Raw genomic sequence first — 8,081 nt, forward strand, 5'->3', positions numbered from 1 at the left:
AAAGTCTGGTCCCTTTTCCAAAAAGACAAAACAAACCCACACAAGAGAGAAAAAACAAAGAACAGCAAAGATAGAAACTGTGGGTTCTGCCTCCGGTGTTGACTTTCACTTGCAGTCTCGTTGCTGGAGAAACACACGCACGGCTCATTATCTCTTTAGCCACTTCGAGACCTGGCAAGCTCACACTGAGGGCTGTATGTGTGCAGTGATGTCATCTCCCTCCCTCTCTCTGGCCCAGTCTGGTCAGGACAACTCTCCGGATTAGCACAAAGAAAGCACAATGGTGTCACGCTGGATCCCAGGAGACAGCAAGAGTGGCAGCCATGAGAGTAAAGCTTCCTGCAGTGGGTGTTGACAGACAGCTTCTTCCTCCATCCATCCATATTTCCTCCCACCACCATGTCTTTCTTTCTTTAAGAAGCCCTCAAAGGCATGATGGATGGACTAGCCCATCCCTTCATTATTTTGTTCACCAGTTAGGCCTAATTTCTGCAAATTTTAGTCCATTTTTTTAGTTCCACACTTTTCTTGTTCCCCAGCCATAACCTTAACACAGTCCTTGAGTTATATCAGGAGGCCTTTTTGTTTGGACTAATTCAATCTGTCTGTCTCCCTTTTTCACCTTTTCCCATCAACATTTATTGTTAAAGGTTATTGTGACACTGTATAAACTTTCAGTTGCTTTCTACAGTTGAGCTGATAATTTGCATAACTTGTAGGTCCAATTATCTCAATAAGTGTGATGGCAGCCGTTAAGAAGATCTTTTTCTAGCAAAACTTTCAGCCGAGGGAAGAACAGATGCTTTCCCCAAGGTAGTGGAATGGGATCTCTTTGCTTGACATCTGTCAGCGGAACAAGTTGGGTCTGTAACCAAGGCAAGAGTTTAATCTGTTGGAGTCTGTGTTCCCTTCTCTCTAAAAGGGATGTTCTAATATTTTATCAGTACATATGATGATAAATCCCATAATAATTGTAAAGAAGTCACATGCTACAATGAAGGGCACCTATTTGTAATTCAGTAAACAACACAACACAAAGCCTTTAATAAGGGCTCACAAAACATTTTTTCCTGCTAATTACAGGGTAATGAATGAAGAAGAAATTTTATCCCATTCATCACTGGTTTAGTATCAGGCTTTTCTGACCCATTTGGGCAGTGCTGTGCATGAGAATTAGCTCCCAAAGCATGCTGGCTGCTCCCGGACATTATTAACCTGTAATGTTGCCACACTGTAAAATCTGCGCTCATCTCTGACTCTAGCCAGCATGTGTTTCACTCAGTTTAATATAGGAATAGGAGAGAGCATGGACGTTGTGCAGTATCCCCAGATCCTTTGTCACCTGGTTTCAGAGAAACAAGTCTCTACTCGCTCCACAGTTAGACAACCCTTCTACTTTTTCCTCAGAGGAGAAAGGAAACCTGTTTTCAAGGGATGAGTCCAACTGTGAAAGACACAATCAGTGCAGGTGCAAGATAGTTTCTTTCCATAAGCCTTGCCTCACCCTCACTATAATGAGAGATTGTTGTCAGTGCTTTTTATAGGTCAGGGTGGGTTGTGCTTCTTTGCCTTAGGGACTCTGAGTGGGTCTGGGGTGCTGGCTTCAAACTTGTAGCTGTCTAGCAGCAGAGTGGTTCAATTCCAAGTGCCTCAACAGAGGGGTTCAACGGGGGGGAGGGATAGCTCAGTGGTTTGAGTGCTGGCCTGCTAAACACAGGGTTCTGAGTTCAATCCTGGAGGGGGCCATTTAGGGATCTGGGGCAAAAATTGGGGATTGGTCCTGCTTTGAGCAGGGGGGTTGGACTAGATGACCTCCTGAGGTCCCTTCCCACCCTGATAGTCTATGATTCTGTCTCCTAGGTGTATGCAAGGGTCTGCCTGCAGTTCCTCTTCTCTATTCTAAACTCTTTCTCTAGCGAGTGTAACATTCCACAATCAGCTGCCCCCTATTGGGATGGGAAGCGAATCAATCCTGTGTGTGAGCATGTATAAAAAGATTAGTATTGTGTATCCGAAGAGAAAATTTGTAGAGCAGGCAGTAAAGCACAATGTCGAATATCATGCATCCTTGAGGGATAGTTAACAACACATTCCATGAAGGTGAGTTGTCCTGCCTGCCATTGGTCCAGACTATTTGACTCTGAGGTGGAGGGATCCTTCTCTTGGCTTGACACTGGCACACAAGAAATCTTTTCAGGAGTGACCTTAGGAAATCCTTATTAGAAACTGCATGGGTTTTCTTCCTAGATGACTGTTAGCATGGGAAAGCAATCCTGTGGCTTCAGGAGAAGAACAGGACTCAGGAGTAGAGTTAGGCAGGTAATTGGGACTTTTTTGGTTCCCTGGCAGTTCTGAAGAACAGTTTGGCTTGGGTTTGGTGGTGGTGCTGCTTATCTTGTAAGCATTAGTCCAGACGGTGGGGCACTCAGCTGAAAGTTGGGAAGGCCCAGGTTGAATACACCCTTCTACCTGCTGTGGAGGAAACCACTGAACTTGGGTCTTTTCTATGTTGCAGATGCAGGAGAGTGCCCTAATCACTGGGCTATGTGATAGCTTGATTTGCATATTGCGGGATGGAACATCAGTTTTCAGACCAGATCAACTCACAATGCATATTTTTTGCTAGAGAATGGAGAATCCATTTTATACCATTCTAATTAGTTTAGTAGTTGTTTTTTTTTTCCTTTCCATTGCTGGCCAACTGGGGAATTGTTCTCTCTGAAAAATAGCTATCCGTTCTTGGCCCTATTAAGTCTGCATTGTTCCACTCTTTTGAAAAAGCAAAACTGTCCTGATCTCTGACTCCAACTCCTGAGCCAGACAGTTTGGTATTTGATAAGGAGAGAGTATGGCAGGTTTTCAATATCTTCATTATCATCGTGCTTGGTGCAAATTATACCCTATCCTTTCCTCAATCAGCTAACCCTTCCACTCTCCTCTTTTGTTCTCCCACAGAAACTTGCTTTGGAGAGATGATACCAACTGGCAATCATACACACAGCAAAGTGGCAGAGCACTTCCTTCCCACCTGGGTCACATAGCCCTCAGTGCAAAGAGTGTGCACTGCTTTGTTTTACATAGGTAAAAAACTAGACCCTACACAAAACTGTGTTCCTAAATGGTTTGGGGGTATAGCCTTTAAACCTGTAGCTGTCTAATACCAGAGTGGTTCAATTCCACCTCTTGGAGGCAGTTGTGGTGATGGCCCGTTTTTCTTTGAGCTTGTGCTCCCCACTCATTAGGAAGCATTTTCATTCTTAAGAGGAGAACTCTGAAATCTCCTGTAACCCAGTGGGAAGGGAGTCATCGATGGGAAGAAACTGGTGCTTGGAGCACTGAACAGGACACTACAGCCTGTAGATTAGTCAACAAACAACAGTGTAGCATTTTGAATCACACGGAGAGATAGGGAAAACATTCTTCTACGTGAACCGAGAGCATAGACAGAGTGTGTCCTGTCCTGTTGGCCATTGTCTTCTATTTGAAGGCAGAGGAAATCTTGTCCCAGCTTGACTTTGATTTGCCACAGGATCGTCTTTTTGAGGGGGCCAGGTGGAAATCCCAGACTAGAAATGTGAGCTGCTCAGTGTGTGTTCAGTGTTGCCTTCTGTGCCCGATCTGCAAGGCCCTGAGTTTGTTTCCCATCACCTTTACAAATCAGGGCTGGCTTCCCCTTCATTTTGCTCTGCATCCTTGGAACTTGGGAGATCTAGAGGGATTTTTTGTGGGGGAAACCAGCACCCTTCCCAGGATACAGAAGCTTTGATTAGACAATTTAAATGGTCCCGTCTGGCCTTAAAATCCATAAAACTAGGAATTCTTCTGCCAGAAAGATAGACAGTGACAACAGCAGCAAGGTTAAAGCCCCTGTTTTTTGCTGTCAAGCATGGTCACTCTGACTCAAGCACTAGTCCTCAGTAGACTGTGTGTATTTGATGTCTGTCTTTGCAAAACCTGCCTCTTGAGTTCAAGCTGTCATAGCTTCTAAGCTCATCTCTGACTAGCAGGGGTTCAGCGCTCAGATGACAATTGTCATGCTCTTTCCTTATAAAGCTTCCAGCCAAGAGGAGAGCTGTTGTCTGTGCTAAAGCGATAGAATAGGACATCTTAGTGTGACACCTGCCTTTGGCACAGGTTTCTTCTGTAACTTAGATAAGGCATTTCATCTCTTCCTGGGCATTTCTGAGGGGCCAAGCTGTCATGCTTCGTGGCTGTTAATTCTCTCCTCCTTTTTGAGATGCTTTCTCTGTGAAGAGGAATGTGCAAAATCACGTGCACCCTCGCCTGAAGGGAAACACATAGGGTGGATGCAATATCAATAACTGGAGAGTTCAATAGAACACAGAGCCTTTGAGAAGTGGTCACAGTGGCCCCCTCTGGCTTGTTGCAGAGGGCTGGAGAAGCCCTTAATCAGGAAAGGGCTCTCTGTGTGGAAATGTGCTCCCAAACATTCTGGCAGTGCCTGGCCCCTTTAAAGCTGCAACATCCCACTTCAAAAAAACTGCCCTGATGTCTTCCCCAAGAGATGATATCAAGCCCTGTAATTCTGGATAACGATACAGTGTGGCAGATGATCAGTCTCCCAGGATCCTTTGTATCTGCACTGGATGCAAATGAGAGCTTATATTATCCTTATTCAGCCAGTCAGTCTGTTAAGTCCTCATAGGAGAAAATAAACTGCTTTTAGAAAGATGAAACCAACTGGCCACATTACACTCAGAAACAGAGGCAGTTCCTGCCCACCCTATTACATAACCCTCACTTAGAAGAATTCAGCTATCGGTGCTTTATATATTTAGGTGCTGGCTCTTCATTTCTGCCCAGGTGATCCTCAGTGGTCTGGGGTGCAGGCTTCAAACCTGTAGCTGTCTAGCAACAGAGTGGTTCAACTCCACCTCTTGGGCGGGTGCGTGGTAGGTTATTATTCTGTTGTCTGACGGAGACATCTATTGAGACCCCTGAATGGGGAAACAAGTGAGAAAAGCAGGGAAAACTCCAATTTGCCTCCAAGCGTATATCTATGCTGCAATTAAATAGCCACAGCTGGCTGAGGGGCTGTGGAATTGTAGGTTTAGATAATCAGGCTGCTGCCGGAGTTTAGGATCCTACAGTCCAGACTCAGACGTCTACACAGCTCCTTAGCCTGAGCCCAGGTCAGCTGGCCAAGGGCCAGCTACAGGTTTTCAATTGCAGTGTAGCTACACCCTAAGGCAGGGTTCTCAAACTGGGGGTCGGACCCCGCAGGGGGTCATGAGATTATTACATGGGGGGGGGGGGTCGCGAGCTGTCAGCCTCCACCCCAAACCCCACTTTGCAACCAGCATATATAATGGTGTTAAATATATTAAAAATGTTTTTAATTTATAAGGGGGGGGGGCATCGCACTCAGAGGCTTGCTGTGTGAAAGGGGTCACCAGTACAACAGTTTGAGCATCACTGCCCTAAGGGGATGTTATGCTACCACAGACAAAGTCATTAGGCTATTAACGACAGTCAAAAGTGATTTTTCAATTGCTTATAAGTTTATCGTTATTCTACCTTTTTTATTTTCAATCCTAGAAAAGAGCGCATTGGTTTCCTTGCATGCCAAATTTAAAATGTCCTTCATTTCTGCATGATCGGCAAGTTGTGGGGAAAAAAATTGTTTGAAAATGAGATTTTTTCCCGCCAAAATATATACATAACTAACAATTGGACAAAGAAATTTTGTTCAGACTTTCCAGAAATATTCACCTCTGAGTAAATGTCAAACTGAGAACATTTCAGTCCCCAAAAGGAATATTGCAGAGAGTTGTGTATTTGAGACAAAATGGAAACTGTTTTTGCAAATATTTCTCTATTGGCAAGAGCCAGGATCCGCTCTAATAGCATTTTTGGAACCCTTGATCATACGGCAACTTTTGTTCTGAACTTTATGCCTTTAAGTATCTTTAGTGACCTTTCAGATGGATTGATCTTATTTGTTTGAATGATAAGAGCATGTAGGTAAACATTTTGTTGTATTTTATTATGTTATTAGCTCTGTAAGGAATCAATATGCAAAATAATCATAGTTTCTTGAAAATAATTAATAAGCAAAATATGACAGTTTATGCTACACCATCTCCATATTTTGAAACAAGATAAGGGGTTGTCAATTATTTTTTGTCAAGGTCCAAATTTCTTGGTCAAAGTATAGTCAAGGTCCAGACCCCAGAGAAAATAATTAAAAAAAAACCACAATAACAATAATGATAATAATAAGTAAATAAAAAGATTTCAGGGTCCACCTATTGACTACCCCCAATTCATAGAATCATAGAATATCAGGGTTGGAAGGGACCCCAGAAGGTCATCTAATCCAACCCCCTGCTCGAAGCAGGACCAAGTCCCAGTTAAATCATCCCAGCCAGGGCTGTGTCAAGCCTGACCTTAAAAACCTCTAAGGAAGGAGATTCTACCACCTCCCTAGGTAACGCATTCCAGTGTTTCACCACCCTCTTAGTGAAAAAGTTTTTCCTAATATCCAATCTAAACCTCCCCCATTGCAACTTGAGACCATTACTCCTCGTTCTGTCATCTGCTACCATTGAGAACAGTCTAGAGCCATCCTCTTTGGAACCCCCTTTCAGGTAGTTGAAAGCAGCTATCAAATCCCCCCTCATTCTTCTCTTCTGCAGACTAAACAATCCCAGCTCCCTCAGCCTCTCCTCATAAGTCATGTGCTCTAGACCCCTAATCATTTTTGTTGCCCTTCGCTGGACTCTCTCCAATTTATCCACATCCTTCTTGTAGTGTGGGGCCCAAAACTGGACACAGTACTCCAGATGAGGCCTCACCAGTGTCGAATAGAGGGGAACGATCACGTCCCTCGATCTGCTGGCAATGCCCCTACTTATACATCCCAAAATGCCATTGGCCTTCTTGGCAACAAGGGCACACTGCTGACTCATATCCAGCTTCTCGTGCACTGTCACCCCTAGGTCCTTTTCCGCAGAACTGCTGCCTAGCCATTCGGTCCCTAGTCTGTAGCGGTGCATTGGATTCTTCCATCCTAAGTGCAGGACCCTGCACTTATCCTTATTAAACCTCATCAGATTTCTTTTGGCCCAATCCTCCAATTTGTCTAGGTCCTTCTGTATCCTATCCCTGCCCTCCAGCGTATCTACCACTCCTCCCAGTTTAGTATCATCCGCAAATTTGCTGAGAGTGCAATCCACACCATCCTCCAGATCATTTATGAAGATATTGAACAAAACCGGCCCCAGGACCGACCCCTGGGGCACTCCACTTGACACCGGCTGCCAACTAGACATGGAGCCATTGATCACTACCCGTTGAGCCCGACAATCTAGCCAGCTTTCTACCCACCGTATAGTGCATTCATCCAGCCCATACTTCCTTAACTTGCTGACAAGAATACTGTGGGAGACCGTGTCAAAAGCTTTGCTAAAGTCAAGAAGCAATACATCCACTGCTTTCCCTTCATCCACAGAACCAGTAATCTCATCATAAAAGGCGATTAGATTAGTCAGGCTTGACCTTCCCTTGGTGAATCCATGCTGACTGTTCCTGATCACTTTCCTCTCATGTAAGTGCTTCAGGATTGATTCTTTGAGGACCTGCTCCATGATTTTTCCAGGGACTGAGGTGAGGCTGACTGGCCTGTAGTTCCCAGAATCCTCCTTCTTCCCTTTTTTAAAGATTGGCACTACATTAGCCTTTTTCCAGTCATCCGGGACTTCCCCCGTTCGCCACGAGTTTTCAAAGATAATGGCCAAGGGCTCTGCAATCACAGCCGCCAACTCCTTCAGCACTCTCGGATGCAACTCGTCCGGCCCCATGGACTTGTGCACGTCCAGCTTTTCTAAATAGTCCCTAACCACCTCTATCTCCACAGAGGGCTGGCCATCTCTTCCCCGTTCTGTGATGCCCAGCTCAGCAGTCTGGGAGCTGACCTTGTTAGTGAAAACAGAGGCAAAAAAAGCATTGAGTACATTAGCTTTTTCCACATCCTCTGTCACTAGGTTGCCTCCCGCATTCAGTAAGGGGCCCACACTTTCCTTGGCTTTCTTCTTGTTGCCAACATACCTGAAGAAACC

At 44.8% G+C, this 8,081-nt stretch overlaps 1 non-coding gene across 1 annotated transcript; it reads left to right on the top strand.

Annotated features, from left to right (window-relative positions):
* Positions 1-4,818: 4,818 nt before the first annotated feature.
* TRNASTOP-UCA lies at positions 4,819-4,905 on the top strand. The gene has a single exon. It is a non-coding gene; the product is annotated as a tRNA-Sec (tRNA).
* Positions 4,906-8,081: the final 3,176 nt, after the last annotated feature.

Source organism: Chelonia mydas, chromosome 4 (assembly GCF_015237465.2).
Source record: "Chelonia mydas isolate rCheMyd1 chromosome 4, rCheMyd1.pri.v2, whole genome shotgun sequence".
Classification (NCBI taxonomy): domain Eukaryota; kingdom Metazoa; phylum Chordata; order Testudines; family Cheloniidae; genus Chelonia; species Chelonia mydas.